Raw genomic sequence first — 23,675 nt, 5'->3', positions numbered from 1 at the left:
GATCCCGGGACTCCAGGATCATGACCTGAGCTGAAGGCAGTCGCTTAACCAACTGAGCCACCCAGGCGCCCTAGGGAAAAATTTTAATGAATACATAAGATACATTATTAAAATTTATGAGGGTTTAGCAAGGTTACTAGATTTAAAAAAAAATAGTACAACAATATTATATTTCTACATACCAGCACAAACAGTTTTTTAAAAAAAGGTTTTTGAAAGATACCATTTACAGTAGCTTTATTTATTTTATTTATTTGTTTATTTAGAGGGCAGAGAGCACACATGGGGGAAGAGTGAAGGGGCACAGAGGGAGAGACAGAATCATAAGCAGAGTCCACACCCAGCACAGAGCTGCCACAGAACTTGATCTCATGACCCCAAGATCAGGACCTGAGCTGAAACAAGATTCAATGCTTAACCAACTGAGCTGCCCGGGCACCCCTACAACAGCATCTTTTAAAGTGCCCAGGAATAAAAGCAGTAAAATACACAAGATCTCTCTGAAGAGAACTCTAAATGTGAGACAGTAAAGACAGTAATGGGAGAGAGACCATGTTGATGAGCTGAAACATTGAATAATAATATAATGATGTTAAATTTTCCCCAACTGATTTACAGAATAATTATAATCTCAATCATAAGTTGAAGAGGTGATTGTAACAAGCTAATTCTGAAAGTTATAAAGAAGTCTGAAAGGCCACAAATAGCTAAGTAACTCTTGAATCAAAAAAGACTTGGAGGGACTTGCTCTATCAAATAACAAGACTTAATATAAAATATGGTAATTAAGACAGTGTGAAATTGAGCAACATAAGCCAAAGATCAATGGAAATGGAACTGAATAAAGGAATCAGAAACAGACATATGAATACATGGAAATTTTATATATAGCAGAGGTGGCATGGCAGACTGGAGGAGAAAAGATGAACTTTTTTCAATAAATGGTATGAGGGCAACTGGATATCCTTAAGGAGAATAAATGGACCCCATCTCGCCCTATACAAAAAAATCATTTCCAAGTACATTTTACAAAGTAACATTTAGAAGAAAATAAAGAATATCTTTAGGACCTTAAAGTTGAAAGAATGTCTTTAAGAAGATCCCCAAAAAAGATGAATATGCTTGACTAACAACATTAAAATGAAAAAACTATGCTGTTTACACAAGAGCATTAAGAAGACAAATGACTAAATTCACAATACACAAACTCCCACAAATCAATAAGGAAAAGACTTACAGATCCAATAGAAAAATGAGGGAAAAAAACACTTCAAAAAAAAAGAGCAAACCCATTGCAAATTGACCGTGACACATCACATCAGTAAGAGAAAGGATAAGAACCATATGATCAATTCAAGAGACAGAAAAGCATTTGACAAAGTACAACATCCATTCGTGATAAAAACCCTCAACAAAGTAGGTTTAGAGGGAACATACCTCAACATAACAAAGGCCATATGTAGCAAACCCACAGCCAACATCATCCTCAATGGGGAAAAACTGAGAACCTTTCCCATAAGATCAGGAACAAGACAAGGATGTCCACTCTCACCACTTGTATTCAACAAAGTACTGGAAGTTCTAGCCTCAGCAATCAGACAACAAAAGAAAAGACATCCAAATAGGTAAGGAAGAAGTAAAGCTTTCATATTTTCTAATGACATGACACTATATAAGGAAAACCTGTAAGACTCCACCCAAAAACTGCTAGAACTGATAAATGAATTCAGTGCAATCACAGGATACAAAATCAATGTACAGAAATCCATTGCATTTCTATACACCAGTAACGAAGCAGCAGAAAGAGAAATGAAGGTATCGATCCCATTTACACAACTGCACCAAAAACAGTAAGATACCTAGGAAAAACCTAACCAAAGAGGTGAAAGACCTGTCCTCTGAAAACTATAAAACACTGATGAAAGAAATTGAAGAGGACACAAAGAAGTGGAAAGACATTCCATGCCCATGGACTGGAAAAACATTAAATGGTCTGTACTACCCAAAGCAATCTACACACTTAATGCAATCCCTGTCGAAATACCAACAGCATTTTTCACAGAGCGAGAACAAACAATCCTAAAATTCATATGGAAGCACTGGGGCGCCCAGGTGGCTCAGTTGGTTAAGCGACTGCCTTCGGCTCAGGTCATGATCCTGGAGTCCTGGGATCGAGTCCCGGGATCGAGTCCCGGGATCGAGTCCCGCATCGGGCTCCCTGCTCGGCAGGGGGTCTGCTTCTCTCTCTGACCCTCCCCCGCTCATGTGCTTTCTCTCTCTCAAATAAATAAAAAAAAAAATCTTAAAAAAATAAAATAATAAGGGACACCTGGGTGGCTCAGTCGGTTAAGTGGCTGCCTCCGGCCCGGGTCATGATCCCAGGGTCCTGGGATCGAGTCCCACATCGGGCTCCTTGCTCAGCAGGGAGCCTGCTTCTCCCTCTCTCTCCCTCTGCTTGTGCTCTGTCAAATAAATAAAATCTTTAAAAAAAAAAAAAAAAAAAAATTCATATGGAAGCACAAAAGACCCCGAAGAGCCAGAGCAACCTTGAAAGGGAAAGGCTGGAGGCATCACAGTTCTGGACTTCAACTTATACTACAAAGCTGCAGTGATCAAAACAGTATGGTATTGGCACCAAAACAGACACACAGATCAATACAACAGAAGAGAAAACCCAGAAATGAACCCACATCTACATGGTCAAATAATCTTTGACAAAGCAGGAAAGAATACCCAGTGGGAAAAAGTCTCTTCGACAAACAGTGTTAGGAAACCTGGACAACCACATGCAGAAGAATGAAACTGGACCACTTCCTGACACCATACACAAAAATAAACTCAAAATGGATGAAAGACCTCAATGTGAGACCTGAAACCATAAAAATCCTAAGAGGAGAACATAGGCAATAACTTCTTTGACATCGGCTGTAGCAACTTCCTTCCAGCTATGTCTCGTGAGGCCAAGGAAACAAAATCAAAAATAAATGATTGGAATTTCATCAAAATAAAAAGCTTCTGCACAGTGAAGGAAACAATAAAACTAAAGGCAGTCTACATGATGGGTGAAGATATTTGCAAATGATGTGTCTGATAAAGAATATCCAAAATATATAAAGAACTTATCAAACTCAACACCCAAAAAATAATCCAAAAAATGGGCAGACGACATGAACAGACATTTCTCCAAAGAAGACACACAAATGACCAACAGATGCATGAAAAGCTGCTCATCATCACTTATCAGGGAAATACACATCAAAACCACAATGAGATATCACTTCACACCTCTCAAATGCCTAAAATCAACAACACAAAAAACAAAAGGTGTTGGTGAGAATGTGGAGAAAGGGAATCCCTCTTGTACTGCTGGTGGGAATGCAAACTGGTGCAGCCACTCTGGAAAATAGTATGGAGGCTCCTCAAAATGTTAAAAAAAAAAAAAAAAAGAAAAGAAAGAGAAGAAAAGAAAAGAGAAAAAGTTAAAACTAGAACTACCCTACGATCCAACAATTGCACTACTAGGTATTTACACAAAGAATATAAAAATACTAATTCAAAGGGATACATGCCCCTCAATGTCTGCAGCAGCATTATCTACAATAGCCAAATTATGGAACTAGCCCAAGTGTCCATCAACTGACAGATGGATAAAGAAGATATGGTATATATATATACAATGGAATATCACTCCACCATAAAAAAGAATGAAATCTGCTACTTGCAACAATATGGAGCTAAAGAGTATTATGCTAAGTGAAATGAGACAGTCGGAGAAAGACAAATGCCATATGATTTCACTCATATGTGGAATTTAAGAAACACGACAAATGAGCAAAGGGGCGGGGGGGATCAGAGGGAGACAAACCAAGAAAGAGACTCTTAATTATAGAGAACTGATGGTTACCAGAGGGGAGGGTGGGATGGGTGAAACAGGTGAAGGGGATTGAGTCAACTTGTCATGATGAGCACTGGGTGATTAAGATAAGAAGGGGTTTTTTTGGTTGGTTGGTTGATTGGTTTTTGTTTTGAAAGAGAGAGAGCTCGCAAGCAGGGGGCTGGGTAGAAGGAGAGAGAGAGAATTTCAAGCAGGCTCCATGCTGGGTGTGGAGCCCAAACCCACAATACTGAGGTCATGACCTAAGCTGAAATCAAGAGCCAGACACTTAACTGACTGAGCCACACAGGCACCCCAAGATAAAAAGGTGTTTTTTTGCTGTTTGTTTGTTTTTTAAGATTTTATTTATTTATTTTTTAAAGATTTTATTTGATAGAGAGCGGCAGTGAGAGAGGGAACACAAGCAGGGGGAGTGGGAGAGGGAGAAGCAGGCTTCCCGCGGAGCAGGGAGCCCGATGTGGGGCTCGATCCCAGGACCCTGGGACCATGACCTGAGCTGAAGGCAGACGCTTAACGACTGAGCCACCCAGGCGCCCCAAGATTTTATTTATTTATTTGACAGAGAGAGAGCACAAGTAGGCAGAGTGGCAGGCAGAGGGAGAGGGAGAAGCAGGCTCTCCGCTGAGCAGAGAGCCAGACGTGGGGCTCGATCCCAGGACCCAGGATCACGACCTGAGCCGAAGGCAGCCGCTTAACCGATTGAGCCACCCAGGCGCCCCAATAAAAAGTTTTTAAAAAGTTATAGGAGAATATATATATATTCTTGCATTTCCAACAATAACAGAAAGCAAACCCAGATAGCCAACCAACACATAAAAAGGTGTTCACTCACATCAGCAATCAAGTCAATGAAGTAAAACCAAGTAATGTAAATGTTTTCGATACCAATACATTCCAGTCTGACTGGCAATAATTAAAATGACTAATAAAAACAGAAGATGGTGACCAAGTAGAGCAAGAGGACTGCTTGCCCATGGCTGGTAGAGTACACAATGGTACATCCACTTTGGAAAACAGGCATTATCTTAAAAAGTTGAAGATGTGAACTACCTGTGCCCCAGCAATTCTATTCCTAGGTAGATGCACCATAAAAACCCACACCCACATGCATCAGGACACATGTTCCTCAAAAGTCATGCAGCATTTGCTGTAATAGCAAATACCAAAAACAACTCTGATGTCTTTGATCAGCAGAAGGACAAACACATCATGATATATTCATGTAACAGAATACAGCAATGAAAATGAACCAAGTACAACTATATACACAATATTCTAAGTCTTGGAAATATAATGTCGAACAAGAGTAGAGTCCAAAAGCAGTCAAAGGTAAACTGAATTGCACTTTATCAGAGACACAGGTAAGTAACAAAACTACGAAGAGAGGCAAATAAAAAAAGATTGCCACGGAAGTCAGAATCATGAGAGAAAGGAAGAGATTGCTACTGAGAAAAAGCACAAAGTTGATGTTCTATTCCTTGACCTGATGATGATCATTATTTTTAATTAATAATTGTGCATTTGTTATATGTACTTTTGTGTATTATGTTCCATCTTACATTAAAATATTTATTAAGGGGCACCTGGGTAACTTAGTTGGTTAAGCATCCGACTCTTGATTTCGGCTCTGGCCATGATCTCAGGGTTGTGAGATCGAGCCCCTAGTCGGGCTCCACGCTCAGCTTGAGATTCTCTCTCCTCTCCCTCTGCCCCTCCCCCACCCCATGCACATGCATGCTCACGCTTTCTAAAAGAATCTTTAAAAAAATAAAATATCTATTAAAAGACTTCTGTTCCCAGCAATATAGGGAACCACACTACCAAAAAGAAACAATCTATTCCCACCTATAATCCTGGAGAAAATACAACAATACTCATAAATGCAGAGCTAAAGGTATCAAAATCTACCAAAAAGAGAAAGATAAATCAGAAGATAAATTACAAGCCAACTGGAGTTGGAGTTTTGATATGTAAGTAGAAGCAGAAAAAAAACCCTGCAGCCAAGCAAGGTGAGGAACTGTGAACTGAGACTCTGGAATAAATAGGAGATATTCCGAGGGATGCCTTCTTAAGGAAAGAGGGTTCTAGAGAAAAGTTTACCCACTGGTTCAGAGAAACCAGGAAAAACATCTGACTCTGTGTCTGGATGGGAGAATAAACCTCCTGTGAAGATTCATAATCGTGGCCCTACCGAACATGTGGATTTGGAGTTCAAATTTCTACTACCCTTGTGGCTCAGGAATCTCCAAAGTGAGAAAGATGCCTAACAATTGGTGCTGGGCCAGGGCCCCAGGGGGACACTAGCAGAAGCAAATATAAAACCACTCTCAAAGGACATGCCTTCCATCCAGGCCATGCAGGATTCTCAAAGATAAACCTATGTTTAATATGAGCTCAAAATAAAGTATGCACGAGGAAAAACCCACCGTGAACAAGGTTCAACAGACCTAAGAAACAGCAGGATAAAACCCCCGAGAACTTCAGATACTAAAATAGTTTGAGAGAAAACACGTATAAAATGATTAAAATCAGAAGAAGGAATTGAAAATCGCAAAAGAAAAAAAAAAAAGGCTGCAAAAAAAGGAACAGGCCAAGATGAAAAAGAGCCAAAGGGAACTTCTATAAATGAGAAACAGAGAAACGCCAGGTTCAATAAATACATTCCACAGCACGTTAGCCCCGAGAGCGAAGGCAACCCAACACAAAGAGATAAAGAGGTGGAAAGTATGAGACAGAGATTAAAAATAGAGTAGACTAGATGAAAACAGCAACATACATCTAAGAAGCGGTGCAACACATGGGAGCTTGGACAAAGGCCATATGCAGCAATCCTGCAGAGGAGGGATAAAATCCATGAGCGGACAGCCTCAGGCAATGAGGGCTGAGCAGGAAAAGTAAAGGTAAATCCACGCTCGGTGCTCATCAAGCCAAGAGTACGCTTAACCCCCTTCACCTATTGCGCCCATCCCCCCAGCCGGTGCATCACTGTATCATTCACCCGAAACTAACACTGTGGGTTAACTCTACTGGAATTTGAATAAGTAAATAACTTAAATCTTTTTTTTTTAATTTTCAAAGAGTAAATCCACACTTGTAGGAAGACAGCAGATCACAAAGGAGAAGATCTTCAAAGCAACGCAAGAAAGAACATAGTCCACCTATGAAAGCATGGCAATCACAAGGACGGACAGAACAGCAATAGGAAAGTACAGAAACTAATGGAATGAGGTCCAGCAAAGGAAGGTTAGCCTAGAATTGTCACCAGAAAAACTACTCAAATGTGTCCTTCCAGAAGCCTGAAATTATGCTGAGAAGGAGAGGAATCTGAAAAACTAATAAGGATAAACATCTAAATAAGTCAGACAGTAAGAATTATCAATGTGAGAAATTTTTAAAAAGTAATCTAAACATCATAATTTCTCTATTTACCCAGACTTTGAGCAAGTTTAGATTTTTTTTTTAAAGATTTTATTTATTCATTTGTGAGAGAGAGAATGAGAGAGAGCACATGAGAGGGGGGAGGGTCAGAGAGAGAAGCAGACTCCCCGCCGAGCAGGGAGCCCGATGCGGGACTCGATCCCGGGACTCCAGGATCATGACCTGAGCCGAAGGCAGTCGCTTAACCAACTGAGCCACCCAGGTGCCTGAGCAAGTTTAGATTTTAATTCAGTGCCCAAATTCTGTAGCAACTCACTTTTCCCCAAGGGCCCTTCTGGATTCAATTTTTCATTAAGAGTTTTGTTTTTTAAAAATAAAAAAATAAAAATTATCAACATGAGCAACAGAAAAGCAAAGTGAAAATAAAATGCTGGATAACAATTACACATAAGATGGGAGGGGAGTCATCAAAGTTAAATATCCTAAAGTCCTTGTATTGTTAAGAAGAAGGAAAGAAATTTTTCTTTTTTTTTTTCTTTTTTGCTTTGAAACTGAATTTAAGATTTCCAAACCAATAAATGGAATTAATATCACACCAAAAACATAAATCTTGCAGGCACCAGTGTGGCTTAGTCAGTTAAGCGTCCAACCCTTAGTTTTGGCTCAGGTTGTGATCTCAGGGTCATGGGATCAAGCCCCACATCAGGCTCCAAGCTAGGTGTAGAGCCTGTTTGGGATTCTCTCTCTCTCTGCCCCTCCACTCCCCTCCCCCTTCCCCCTCTCTAAATAAATACATAAATAAATAAATCTTTACATCAACCCAAAAGAAAGCAAAAAATGAGGAGATGTAAGTAGCAAAGAAAGAGCATGGTAAATAGAAATGACAAAGTAAGATGCTAAAAATAAATCCCCATGGCAGTAATCACAAAGGAAGAACTTTGCCAGTTAAACGTGATTGTTCGATTACATTTTAGAAATATAATTTTGTATTACACTGTTTGTAAGAGAAACTTGGAAGATACAAGCATACACAAAGATTAAAATAATGGATCAGAAAACCCAATGTCCATCAGCTGAGGAAGGGGTAAACACTATATAGTATATCCACACAATAGAATGTTAACCAGTCAGTAAAAGGAACCAAGTACGGATTTGTGCTACAACCTGGATGAACCTTGAAAACATGATGCTAAGTGAAAGAAGCCAGACCCAAAAGGCCACCTACTATATGTCTCCATTTATAGGAAATGCCCAGAAAAAGTCAATCCATGAAGATAGAAAGTAGATGCATGGTTGCCAGGGGCTAAAGGAGAGGGAAATGGGGAGTGCCAGCCAATGGGTAGTGTTTCTTTTGGAGAAGGTGGAAGTGTTCTGGAAATACATAGTGGTGATCACTGCACAAATGTGTGAATATACTACAAGCCATTTAACTGTACACCCTAAGAAGATGGATTTTACGGTCTGTGAATTTCATCTCAATAAAAAAGACATACATTAAAAAAAAGGTAAAATGGGCGCCTGGGTGGCTCAGTTGGTTAAGCAACTGCCTTCGGCTCAGGTCATGATCCTGGAGTCCCGGGATCGAGTCCCTCATCGGGCTACCTGCTCGGCAGGGAGTCTGCTTCTCCCTCTCCTGCTCCCCCCTCTTGTGCTCTCTCTCTCACCCTCTCTCTCAAATAAATAAATAAAATCTTTAAAAAAAAAAAAAGGTAAAATGATGGGATGGAATACAGGTCAAATACAAATTAAAAAAAAAAAAACTCTTCTGGTTCTGTTCATTTCTGACAAGAGACTTTAAGTCAAACAGCAAGGATAAAGAGAATTACTGCATGATAAAAAAGAATTCACCAGGCAAATAAAACAAAGTTTAAAAACATAGCTTCAAAGCACATAAAGCAAACTTGATACTGTTATAAGGAGGCACTGACAAATTTACCACCATTTCAGGAGATTTTAACATAGCTCTCTCAATAACTGTCTTCAGCAAATATAAATTGATAAAGCTACAGAAGATATAAACCACACCATAAATAAGCTTGATTCATATATACAGAACCCAGCAATTAGATAGAGAGAACCCAGCAATTTGAGAAGAATACAATCTTTTCAAGCTTACAGCAAACTCTACAAAAAACTAACCACGTGCTACATATAACACCACAGAAAAATTTTCAATACCACAGAATCAAAATCACTAAACAAGTTCTCTGACCACAGTGTAATAAAACAGAAATCAGTAACAAAAAATGTAACCTAAGAACCTCTACACATTTGGAGACTTACATGTAAGTTTGCAAATAATTCATGTGTCACTGAAAATCTCTGATCACCTCAGTAGATACAGAAAAAGCACTTGATAAAATTCAACACCCATTCATAATTTTAAAAAAACAAAAACAAAAACTCCTAGCCATTTAGGAACAGAAGGAGGCTCCCTTGGGGAAAATCAGCCTTGAGAATGATCTCCAGTAATGCCCTTTGAGTGCTCTCTCTAGCACTTGAAATGGAGTGGGCAGAGGAACCTCCCGGTGCCTGCCAGGCAGCATTTAATCATTGCAGGGGACCAGGGACAGCTGGCTATCTGCTCTACCTCACCTTTTCTGAATAGAAATTCTAACTGGGCTTCATCCTGCACTTCCTTCACCGCCAGTCACTTGCTGGTGGGTCAGAGAGGCTGGGACCTGTCTTTTGAGTTCATAGAGTGCCAGATGACATCAGGATCTGCCGCACATCACCTGGAGATCTGCTGGAATTCAACCTGCAGGTAGGGACCAAGTGTGACCTGATATGTGTCCCCTGAAGAGAGGGTACTAGGTTATATGGCTCTGAAAAAGGCTGAAATAGCTACCTGGCGATTTTAGGGGCTGACCGTGGCAAAAACTGCCTGGCCGGTCACAAAACTCAGTTCTTCTTCCTTTCAGGCACATGGGTGCACAGAATCCTGCCTCTGCAGTTATGTGTGGCCACATGTTGGAGTTGCCGCCATTGGAAAGCAAGCCTAGGTGATGTATGACCGTCCATGTTCCTTCCACTTCTGGTGCCCTTGTTCAGCCCATGTTGGAAAGAACATGGGTCCCTCGTGTGATCGCTTAGAGAAGGGACCACCCATCAGAATTGATTTAAAATTTAAAGGAGCAAGAAATCACCTTACTTTTTGCTACAGATGCTGAGTTTTTGAAACCTGTTATAGCAGCTAATACTATCTTAACTAATAGAGGTAAATAAAACCTACATCATACTCAAAGTGAAATGTTAAACTCCTTCCCTTTGGAGTCAGCAAAAATCAAGGATGTTCAAGGTCTCCGCTACATTTCTGGAGACTCTAGCAAGTACAAGTCTGTATATCTTATACCAGTATAAGTCTGACTGATTGATAGATAACTATGGATGGGAAGGTGGATGAAAGAGTAGCTAACAGGCATAAGATTGAAAAGGAAAAACAAAAATATTTATTTACAATAGATGTCAATATGCAGAATTTTCGCAAGTTTCTAAAAACACAGAGCTTGGCAACCTTACCAACCAATATAGAAAAATCACTTGTGATCTTCTATAATAGCAACAAACACATGGAACAGACAAGCCCTAATCAGAGGCAAGATGTTCATAGTCATATAATAAAGTATTAGCATCCAGGGGCACCTGGGTGGCTCAGTTGGTTAAGCATCCTACTTTTAAGTTCAGCTCAGGTCATGATCTCAAGGTCATCAGATCAAGCACCCCCCTCATTGGGCGATGCACTCAGTGCAGAGTCTGCTTGAGATTCTCTCTCTCTTGTTTGCCCTCTGCCCCTCCCCTCACGTGCACACTCTCTCTCACTCACTCTCTCTCTCTCAAATAAATAAATCTTAAAAAAAAAAAAGTATATAAAGAAATTGTTGGAGCTCCAGTGGCGCAATCGGTTAGCGCATGGTACTTACAAAGAAATTGTTAGTAATAAAAAGATAATCCAGTAAAAAAAAGGGGGGTGGGGCAAAGGTATGAACATGCAAATTATAGAAGTGAAACCTGGAGCTGATACAAAAAGGAAACGTTACTCCATTCTGTTAATAATCAGGAAATGCTACTTAAGTTTACACTGCAATATGGTTTCACCCTCATCAAAGTGGCAGTAATTAACCAGTCCAATAACACCCAGTGTTGACAAGCTCCAGGGGAAAAGGGACTTCTTAGACACTTTGAGAGGAAGTGCAAATTGGCACTGGTACCTTGGAGAGCAATTTGGCAAAATCTAATTAAGTTAAAGATGTGTATATCCTGTAATCGAGCAGTTACACGTCCAAGTCCATACCCTAGAAAGACTCTAATACATAATCACAAAGAAACATTTAAAGAATGTTCTCAGGACTGCTGGTAATAAAGAAAAACTAACAACTCATATGACCATCAGAAAAAGAACATACAATTAAATTGTGGTATAATCACAGAACAGAATGGAACATGAATGAATCCAAGCTATGAGTACTAATACAGATAAATCTTAAAAGCATAAGGTTGACTTTAAAAAGTAAATCATCGGGCACCTGGGTGGCTCAGTCATTAAGCGTCTGCCTTCAGCTCAGGTCATGATCCCAGGGTCCTGGGATCGAGCCCCACATCGGACTCCCTGTTCAGAGGGAAGCCTGCTTCTCCCTCTCCCACTCCCCCTGCTTGTGTTCCCTCTCTTGCTGTCTCTCTCTCTCTCTCTCTGTCAATTAAATAAATAAATAAAATCTTTAAAAATTAAAAAAAAAAACATGATAAAGACAACCCAAAAATCCCTATCAGTGGTTACCTCAGGAGTGGGAGAAGAGAATGGGTGAGGGAAGGGCCTGTAGAAGACCTTACCTGTATATGTACTATTCTATTATTTTTTAATCTAAAGAAAATAAGATATAGGCATGATAGAGCAGAGCAGTGGATAATGAGTACACCAGTGTTTGCTGTATACTTGTTCATACTTTTCTATATAATGAACACATTTTTAAAGTTACACCCAGACTATAAATAATTTGAGAATCTTGAGAGAATTCCATCCTTTATACCTAATTCTATTTCCCAATTTTAAAAAATTAATTCACTGCTATACTTTTTGTCATTTCAAGTGCAAATAAATAAGTATATACCAAAAGTTGTAATAACCTACTCTTTAACACAAATATGGCTCTGGATGGTGAGTATAATTTTCTACTCTTCTGTTTTCAATAAACAAGAATTCATTTCAAAATTCCATAAAGACAAGAAAAGAGAAAAAGCAATGAAGCTTCAGTTTCAAGATGATAAACTAAATCAAGGCTACCCTCTTCTCCTCCTGCAACAAATCCACAAAAATATTGGCAAAATCTTTAATTACACACACACACACACACACACACACGTGTGTTCAAAACAAGAAAGGAAACTCTAGTTGACCACAAAATGTGAGGAATGCATGAAAGAAAGAGGGGAAAATAAGAGCTATAAACTACAGAGGCATGCCATTAGCCAGGATAAAAAACAATTCAGGTGCAAAACAGGAAAATGACAGCAGACAGATGTTTCATGCTCCCAGCAGAAAGCCAGAGCCCAAGACTGCCTGGGTCACTGGTGATGACTAAGGACACTGTACCAAGAACACAGACCCCACCCTGCAGGTGCCCACACCACCCTCAGTGGGCCAAGCCTCCACATGAAGGTGTCTGCCTCCAGTGAGGAGCAGTGACTATGGATGCTCAGATCAGAAAGAGAGGGTGGTATCCCAGGAGATGCCTAGTGAACAAAGAACAGGGCTCACCACGTCCATGAGATCAGCCCTCAACATCTCCTTCTCAGGACAAGCAGGAGCACTGGTCTCACTCACTCCAACACAAGCACTGTGCAGATAGCAGACAGGCACTAAGGAACGCACAACTGAAGATAAAACATGATAATAAGTGCACCTGGGTGGCTCAGTCGGTTAAGTGTCTGCCTTCCATTCAGGTCATGACCTCAGGGTCTTGGGATCGAGTCCTGAGTCAGAGTCCCTGCTCAGTGGGGAATCTGCTTCTCCCTCTCCCTCCTCCCTCCTGCTCATGCTCTGTCTCTCTCTCTCTCTCAAATAAATAAATAAAATCTTAAAAAAAGAAATAATATGGTAATGGACCACCAAACGTCAAGACCGTGAAACACAGACCAACTTAGCAAACAGGAGAGCTAATTCAAAGGAAATAGAGTTTGTAGAGCAAACAGGCACAAGATTTTTTTTTTTAAAGATTTTATTTATTTATTTGACAGAGACACAGCGAGAGAGGGAACACAAGCAGGGGGAGTGGGAGAGGGAGAAGCAGGCTCCCCACGGAGCAGGGAGCCCGATGTGGGGCTCGATCCCAGGACCCTGGGATCATGACCTGAGCCGAAGGCAGATGCTTAACAACTGAGCCACCCAGGCGCCCCAGGCACAAGATTTTTTTTACCATGAGAATATTTGATATACTTAGAAAAATATGAGAATAGCACATCCATTAAATAAAAAGGAAAGGTTATGAAAAAGCACCAGTCTTAGTAAAAATTGACATGTTTATATTAAAAAAGACTTCATAAAAGAGCTAAGTCAGCGAGCAGACACATCCAAAGAATGAATCAGGGGCCAAAACCTCTTCCAGAATAGGGCACCAAGGCATAGAAAGAAACAAACCAGGGAAACTTGTGAGGGAAAGGAGAATAAAAAGAAGGAACATTAACCATCTGCCACAACGTGAAGATAAATATGTGTCTGCAGAAGGAGAGGACCTAAAATAAATAAAATCTAAATGCTAAAATAAATAACTCACACATACACCAGCCCTACCAAATATGAAAATACATTATAAAGACTTTATGATCACAGCAGTGTGGTACTGTGCATGACTAAACAGAAGAGAAAATCCAGAAATGTGAAAATTTAGCTTATTTCAAGGCAGTGCCCTCAAATCAATGGGGAGAAGATAGGCTTTCAGAGAAAATGGTGTTGGTATACTAGAAAGTCAGAGAGAACAAGATAAAACTGGATCGGTTCCTTACACCAAAGCCCAGAATAAATTCCAAGCCAGTTCCAGTCAAAGGTCTAAAAGTAGGAGAGAGTCCAAGATGGCAGAGGAGACCCTAGTTTGGTCTGGTCCCAGGAATTCAGCTAGAGAGCTATCAAATCATTCTGAACACCTACGAACTCAACCAGAGATCTAAGAAAAGAATAGCTGCAACTCTACAAATAGAAAAGCAACCACTCCCTGCAAGGCAAGAGTTGCGGAGAAGTGAATCAGAGGCAACATATGGGAAGATAGACCTCAGGGGAGGGAGCCTCCGCAGCCAATACCGGCAAGTGACAGAGCCCTGGAGCACAAAATCGGAACCTGAAGAAGCCGGCTCCGCTGAGGGATGTCCCAGCCTGAAAGGTGCTCAGGTGGCAAAGCGGGGCAGAATCCTAGGTGGAACAGTGTGGTCTCAGGACGACCGGGGGTGCCTGAGTGCGCCAGAGCTCCCAGGTATTGGAGCGGGGAAGCCAGGACCCAACCCGGCTTTACTCAAAAAGTAAAGAAGACCCTTTATCTTCGAGCAGGGACCCAACAAACAGAAGATCCAGGGAGACTCCCCTTCCTCCCAGGGAGGAGTGGCACAGGAGAGCACTGCAGGGATCTGCTGGGGTTGGAGACTGCGCACAGGGTCGGGTGCCAGAGATAGAAATGCTCGGTCACAGGCTGGGTGAGCACTGAGTGTGGCCGGAGACTGGGGAGACGGGAGTGACTGACTGCTTTTCTCTGGGGGCGCACTGAGGAGCAGGGCCCTGAGTTCTCGGCTCCTCCAGGGGCAGGGATTGGGAGGCCGCCATTTTCACTCTCAGCCTCCAAAGCTGAATGGAAAGCTCACAGGGAACAAAAGCTCCCGAGAGCAAACCAGAGCAGATTACTTCGCAGGGACCAGAAAGGGCAGGGCAATTCTGCCTCCAGCAGAGACATTTGGGAACCACAGCAACAGGCCCCTCCCCCAGAAGATCAGCAAGAACAGCCAGCCAAGACCAAGTTTACCGATCAATGAGAGTGGCAGACCTCCAGCGCTAAGGGAACACTGCACGTGGAATTCATGGCTTTTTTACCATGATTCTTTAGTCTTTCGATTTTAACTTTTTTTCTCTTTCCCGTTTCAACCAATTTCCTATTTTATCAATTCTTGTTTTTAAATCTTTTTTAGCTTTCATTTTTACAGTTACACATTCTATCTTTTCAATGTATTTAATTTTATTTTTGTATATTTATGTGTGTATGTGTGTGTGTGTGTGTGTGTATTTTTCTTTCTTTACAATTTTTGGATGCAGTTTCTTGTAACAGACCAAAATACACCCAGAATCTAATGTATGGCTCGTTCTCTTCACCTGCCTGGTCATATTCTCTTTTTTTCTTCTTTTTATTTTCTTTTTTTGTTAAAAATCTTTTTTAATTTTCATCTTTACAGTTCCATTCTATGCTTTCAATGTATTTAATTTTATTTTTGTATATATATAAGTTTTTCTTTCTTCACAATTTTGAGATATAGTTTCTTCTAGTAAACCAACCAAAATACACTCAGGATATAGTGTATTGCTCTGTTCTGTTCACCTGTTTATATTCCTTTTTTTTTTCTCTCTTTTTTTGTCTTTTAATTTTCTTTATTTTATTTTATTATGTTAGTCACCATACAGTACATCATTAGTTTTTGATGTAGTGTTCCATGATTCATTGTTTGTCTTTTAATTTTCATTTTTACAGTTACATTCTATCCTTTCATTTATTTAATTTTATTTTTGTACATATGTAAGTTTTTCTTTCTTTACAATTTTGGGATCTAGTTTTCCAACAAATGGACTGAAATACACACAGGATCCAATGTATTGTTCTATTCTGTTCACCTGTCTGATTCTTTTTTTTCTAATTTTTTTTTTTCAGTTTGGGGTCTCTTCTGATTTGTTTAGTGTATATTCCTCTGGGATTGCTGTTGCCATTTTAGTATTTTGTTCTCTCTTTCATCTATTCTTCTCTGGACAGAATGACATGACAGAAAAACTCACCTCAAAAAAGAGAACAAGAGGGGCGCCTGGGTGCCTCAGTCATTAAGCGTCTGCCTTCGGCTCAGGTCATGAGCCCAGGGTCCTGGGATCCAGCCCTGTGTCAGGCTCCCTGCCCAGTGGGAAGCCTGCTTCTCCCTCTCTCGCTGTCTCTCTCTCTGTCAAATAAATAAAATCTTAAAAAAAAAAAAAAAACAAGAGGCAGTACTGACTGCCAGGGACCTAATCAATGTGGACAGAAGTAAGATGTCAGAACTAGAGTTCAGAATAACAATTATAAAGATACTAGCTGGGCTTGAAAAAAGCATAGAAGACACTAGAGAATCCCTTTCTGGAGAAATAAAAGAACTATAATCTAATCAAGTCAAAATAAAAAAGGTTATTAATGAGATGTAATCAAAAATAGAGGCTCTAGGGCACCTGGGTGGCTCAGTTGGTTAAGCGACTGCCTTCAGCTCAGGTCATGATCCTGGAGTCCCGGGATTGAGTCCCGCATCGGGCTCCCTGCTCGGCAGGGAGTCTGCTTCTCCCTCTGACCCTCCCCCCTCTCATGCTCTCTCTCTCTCTCTCTCATTCTTTCTCTTAAATAAATAAATAAATAAATAAATAAATAAATAAATAAATAAATAGAGGCTCTAACTGCTAGGATAAATGAGGTAGAAGAGAGAATTAGTGATATAGAAGACAAAATGATAGAGAATAAAGAAGCTGAGAAAAAGAGAGATAAACAACTATTGGATCACAAGGGGAGAATTCAAGAGATAAGTGATACCATAAAGCAAAATAATATTAGAATAACTGGGATTCCCCCAAGAATAGGAAAGAGGGGGGACAGAAACTATATCGGAGCATATTATAGCAGAGATTCCCTAATCTGGGGAAGGAAACAGGCAGTCAAATCCGGAGGCATAGAGAACCCCCCCACACAAAATCAATAAAAATAGGTCAACACCCCAACATATAATAGTGAATCTTGCAAATTTCAGAGACAAAAAGAAAATCCTGAAAGCAGCTTGGGACAAGAGGTCTGTAACCTACAAGGGTAGAAACATTAGATTGGCAGCAGACCTATCCACACAGACCTGGCAGGCCAGAAAGGATGGGCGTGATATATTCAGGGTCCTAAATGAGAAAAATATGCAGCTAGGAATACTTTATCCAGCTAGGATGTCATTCAAAATAGAAGGAGTGATAAAAAGCTTCCAGGACAAATAGAAACAAAAAGAATTTGTGATCACCAAACCAGCCCTACAAGAAATATTGAAAGGAGTCCTCTAAGTAGAGAGAGTCCAAAAGTAGCAGACCAAAAAGGAACAGAGACAATATTCAGTAACAGTCACCTTATAGGCAATACAATAGCACTAAATTCATATTTTTCAATAGTACTCTGAACGTAAATGGGCTATATGCTGCAATCAAAAGACACGGGGTATCAGACTGGATAAAAAAGCAAGACTCATCAATATGCTGTCTACAAGAGACTCATTTTAGACTCAAAGACACCTCCAGATTTAAAGTGTGGGGGTGGAAAACCACTTATCATGTTAATGGACATCAAAAGAAAGCTGGGGTGGCAATCCCTATATCAGACAAATTAGATTTTAAACCAAAGACTGTAATAAGAAGGACACTATATCATAATTAAAGGGTCTATCCAACAAGAAGATCTAACAATTGTAAATATTTATGCCTGTAGCATGGGAGTAGCCAATTATATAAGCCAATTAATACCAAAATCAAAGAAACACATCGATAATAATAGTAATAATAGTAGGGCACTTTAACAACCCCCTCACTGCAAAGGACACGTCATTTAAGCATAAGATCAACAAGGAAACAAGGACTTTGAATGACAAACTGGACCACACGGACTTCACAGATATATTCAGAACATTCCATCCTAAAGCAACAGAATACACATTCTTCTCACATGCACATGGAACATTCTCCAGAATAGATCACATCCTGGGTCACAAATCAGATCTCAACTGGTACCAAAAGATTGGGATCATTCCCTGCATACTTTTGGACCACAATGCTTTGAAACTAGAACTCAATCACAAGACCAAATTTGGAAAGAACTCAAATACATGGAGGCTAAAGAGCATCCTACTAAAGAATGAATGAGTCAACCAGGAAATTAAAGAAGAACTTAAAAAATTCATGGAAACAAATGAAAATGAAAACACAACTGTTCAAAACCTTTGGGATGCAGCAAAGGCAGTCCTAAGAGAGAAGTATATAGCAATACAAGCCTTTCTCAAGAAACAAGAAAGGCCTCAAATATACAACCTAACCTTACACCTAAAGGAGCTGGAGAAAGAACAGCAAATAAAACCTAAATCGAGGAGAAGAGAATAAAGATCAGAGCAGAAATCAATGAAATAGAAACCAAAAGAACCGTAGAATAGATTGATGAAACTAGGAGCTGGTTCTTTGAAAGAATTAATAAGACTGATACACCCCTGGCCAGACTTATCAAAAAGAAAAGAGAAAGGACCCAAATAAAATCATGAATGAAAGAGGAGAGATCACAACCAACACCAAAGAATTACAAACAATTTTAAGAACATATTATGAGCAACTATATACCAACAAATCAGGCAATCTGGAAGAAATGGATGCATTCCTAGAGACATATAAACTACCAAAACTGAAACATGGAGAAATAGAAAACCTGAACAGACCCACAACCAGCAAGGAAACTGAAGTAGTCATCAAAAATCTCCCAACAAACAAGAGTCCAGGGCCAGATGGCCTGCCAGGGGAATTCTACCAAACATTTAAAGAAGAATTGATACATATTCTTCTGAAGCAGTTTCAAAAAATAGAAATGGAAGGAAAACTTCCAAACTCTTTCAATGAGGCCAGCATTACCTTGACCCCAAAACCAAAGACCCCACCAAAAAGGAGAATTACAGACCAATATCCCTGATGAACATGGATGCAAAAATTCTCACCAAGATACTAGCCAAGAAGATCCAACAGTACTTAAAAGGATTATTCACCACGACCAAGTGGGATTTATTCCTGGGCTGCAAGGGTGGTTCAGTATCTGCAAATCAATGTGATACACTACATAAATAAAAGAAAGGACAAGAACCATATGATCCTCTCAATAGAAGCAGAAAAAGCATTTGACGAAGTATAGCATCCTTTTTTGATTAAAACTCTTCAGTGTAGGGACAGAGGGAACATACCTCAATATCATGAAAGCCATCTATGAAAAGCCCATAGCAAATATCATTCTCAATGGGGAAAAACTGAGAGCTTTTCCCCTAAGGTCAGGAACATGGCAGGGATGTCCATTATCACCACTGCTGTTCAACATATTACTAGAAGTCTTAACCTCAGCAATCAGACAACAAATAGAAATAAAAGGCATCTAAATCAGCAAAGAAGAAGTCAAAGTCTCACTCTTTGCAGATGACAGGATATTCTACGTGGAAAACCCAAAGACTCCACCCCAAAATTACTAGAACTCATACAGGAATTCAGCAAAGTGGCAGGATAGAAAATCAATGCACAGAAATCAGTTGTACTTCTATATACTAACAATGAGACAGAGGAAAGAGAAATTAAGGAGTTGGTCCCATTTAAAATTGCACCAAAAACCATAAGATACCTAGGAATAAACCTAACCAAAGAGGCAAAGAATCTGTACTCAGAGAACTATAGAACACTCATGAAAGAAATTGAGGAAGACACAAAGAAATGGAAAAATGTTCCATGCTCATGGATTGGGAGAACAGATATTGTTAAGATATCTATGCTACCTACCTATAGAGCAGTCTATACATTCAATAAAATCCCTATCAAAATACCACAACTTCTTTCAAAGAAATGGAACAAATAATCCTACAATTTGTATGGAACCAGAAAAGACCCCGAATAGCCAAAGGAATGTTGATAAAGAAAACCAAAACTGGGGGCATCACAATTCTGGACTTCAAGCTCTATTATGAAGCTGTCATCATCAAGACAGTATGGTACTGGCACAAAAACAGACACATAGATCAATGGAACAGAATAGAGAACCCAGATATGGACCTTCAACTCTATGGTCAACTAATCTTCGACAAAGCAGGAAAGAATATCCAATAGAAAAAGGACAGTCTCGGGGCGCCTGGGTGGCTCAGTTGGTTAAGCGACTGCCTTCGGCTCAGGTCATGATCCTGGAGTCCCGGGATCGAGTCCCGCATCGGGCTCCCTGCTCAGCAGGGAGTCTGCTTCTCCCTCTGACCCTCCTCCCTCTCATGCTCTCTGTCTCTCATTCGCTCTCTCAAATAAATAAATAAAATCTTTAAAAAAAAAAAAAAAGAAAAAGAAAAAGGACAGTCTCTTCAACAAACGGTGTTGGGAAAATTGGACAGCCACATGCAGAAGAATGAAACTGGACCATTTCCTTACACCACACACAAAAATAGACTCAAAATGGATGAAAGACCTAAATGTGAGACAAGAATCCATCAAAATCCTAGAGAAGAACACAGGCAGCAACCTCTGTGATCTCAGCCACAGCAACTTCTTGATAGACATGTCTTGAAAGGGAAACAAAGGCAAAAATGAACTACTGGGACTTCATCAAGATAAAAAGCTTTTGCACAGCAAAGGAAACAATTGACAAAACCAAAAGACAACCCACAAATGGGAAAACATACTTGCAAATGTCTTATCAGATAAAGGGCTAGTATCCAAAATCTATAAAGAAATTATCAAATTCAACACCCAAAGTACAAATAATCCAATCAAGAAATGGGCAGACAACATGAACAGACATTTCTGCAAAGAAGACATACAAATGGCCAACAGACACACGAAAAAATGCTCAACATCCCTCAGCATCAGGGAAATACAAATCAAAACCACAATGAGATACCACCTCACACTGGTCAGAATGGCTAAATTAACAAGTCAGGAAACAACAGATGTTGGTGAGGATGCAGAGAAAGGGGAATATTCTTACACTGTTGGTGGGAATGCAAGCTGGTGCAGCCACTCTGGAAAACAGTATGGAGGTTCCTCAAAAAGTTGAAAATAGAGCTACCGGGGCACCTGGGTGGCTCAGTCGTTAAGCATCTGCCTTCAGCTCAGGTCATGATGCCAGGGTCCTGGGATTGAGCCCCGCATCAGGCTCCCTGCTCGGCGGGAAGCCTGCTTCTCCCTCCCCCACTCCCCCGGCTTGTGTTCCCTCTCTTGCTGTGTCTCTCTCTGTCAAATAAATAAATAAAATCTTTTAAAAAGGGCTCCTGGGTGGCTCAGTTGGTTAAGCGACTGCCTTCGGCTCAGGTCATGATCCTGGAGTCCCGGGATCGAGTCCCGCATCGGGCTCCCTGCTCAGCAGGGGGTCTGCTTCTCCCTCTGCCCTCTTCCCTCTCGTGCTCTCTGTCTCTCATTCTCTCTCTCAAATAAATAAATAAAATCTTTAAAAAAAAAAAAAAAAAGAAAATAGAGCTACCTTAGGACCCAGCAATTGCACTACTGGGTATTTACCACAAAGATACAAACATAGTGATCTAAAGAGGCAACTGTACCCCAATGTTTATAGCAGCAATGTCCATAATAGCCAAACTATGGAAAGAGCCCAGATGTCCATAGACAGATGAATGGATAAAGAAGATGTGATACACACACATACACACACACACAATGGAATACTACTCAGCCATCAAAAAATGAAATCTTTGTGACAATGTGGATGGAACTAGAGGGTATTATGCTAAGCAAAATAAGTTAATCAGAGAAAGACAATTATCATATGATCTCACTCATATGTGGAACTTAAGAAACAAAACAGAGGATCATAGGGGAAGAGAGGAAAAAATAAAACAAGACGAAACCAGAGAGGGAGACAAGCCATAAGAGACTCTTAATCATGGGAAACAAACTGAGGGTTGTTGGATGGGAGGGGGTGGGGGGATGGGGTAACTGGGTGACAGGCATTAAGGAGGGCACTTGATGTAATGAGCACTGGATGTTATATAAGACCGATGAATCACCTCATCCTACCTCTGAATACCTTATATGTTCATTAATTGAATTTAAATTTAAAAAGATCTAAATGTAAAAACTGAACCCATACAAGTATGAGTAAAAAAAAAATTTTTTTTAATTTAAAAAAAACCATGGGTGAATATCCAGCATCATTGAAAAAAAGTAGGAAAAACTTTCCTTACTGTGACTCAAAATCCAGAAGCAATTAAAGAAAAAATTTTTGACTACAACAAAGTCAAACTTTTTTTTTTTTAAGATTTTATTTATTTATTTGACAGGGAGAGACACAGCGAGAGAGGGAACACAAGCAGGGGGAGTGGGAGAGAGAGAAGCAGGCTCTCCGCCTAGCAGGGAGCCCGATGCGGGGCTCGATCCCAGGACCCTGGGATCATGACCTGAGCCAAAGGCAGATGCTTAATGACTGAGCCACCCAGGTGCCCCCAAAGTCAAACTTCTATAGGACAAAAAGTCAAGAGCTCCTGTATACTAGCACTAATCAATTGTAATATATAGAAGGAAAAGAAATATCAGTACCATAATGTATCTTGGGATATACCTAATAAGGCATGTGCAAAAAACAGTACAACTCTAAGACTTAAATGGATGAAAAGGTGAACCCAAGTATGAACTACAGACTATAACAAACATCCCACTCTGGAGGGGGATGTTCATAGTGGGGGAGGCTGTACATGCATGGGGCCAGGGCTTACATGGGAAACCTCTGTGCTTCCCCCTCAATTTTGCTAGGAAAAAAATTGCTATTAAAAACAGTCTCAAAAAAAATGGTCTTGGGGTGCCTGGGTGGCTCAGATGGTTAAATGTCTGCCTTCAGCTCAGGACATGATCTCTAGGTGCTGGAATCGAGCCCTGAGTCTGGCTCCCAGCTCAGCGGGGAATCTGCGTCTCCCTCTCCCTCTGCCTCTCCCCGTGCTTGTGCTCTCTCTCTCTCTCTCTCTCTCAAATGAGTAAATAGAATCTTTTAAAAATTAAAAAAAAAATTAATGGCCTCAATACATATTTTATTTTTAAAAATTTAAGTATACAAATATAGTAAAAAACAAGTTTAAAAAACAACAAAGGAAGAGCTTACCCTACCAATTATCAAAGCACAAACATATAAAACTATAGGAATGACTCCTGTTTGCATCAGCGTAAGGACAGGCAAATAGAGCAGAAAAATGTAACTGAGAGTCCAGAAATGGATCTATGTGCATGTAAGAGGCATTTCAACTCAGAGGTAGGAAATTGGACCTCAGTAATGGTATTGAGACAATTGATTCTCCATGTGGGGAAAAAATAATGTCCCCATACATTGTTTTCAAAAAATAAATTTCAGATTGATCAAAGACCTAAACAGTAAAAAAAAAAGACAAAAGTCAAAGCTTTAGAAGAAAATGT

The sequence above is a fragment of the Mirounga leonina genome, unplaced genomic scaffold (genome assembly GCF_011800145.1).
Source record: "Mirounga leonina isolate KUSES-001 unplaced genomic scaffold, KU_Mleo_1.0 Mir_168, whole genome shotgun sequence".
Taxonomy (NCBI): domain Eukaryota; kingdom Metazoa; phylum Chordata; class Mammalia; order Carnivora; family Phocidae; genus Mirounga; species Mirounga leonina.
The sequence above is the reverse complement of the archived record's forward strand: the minus strand, read 5'-3'. Positions refer to the sequence as shown.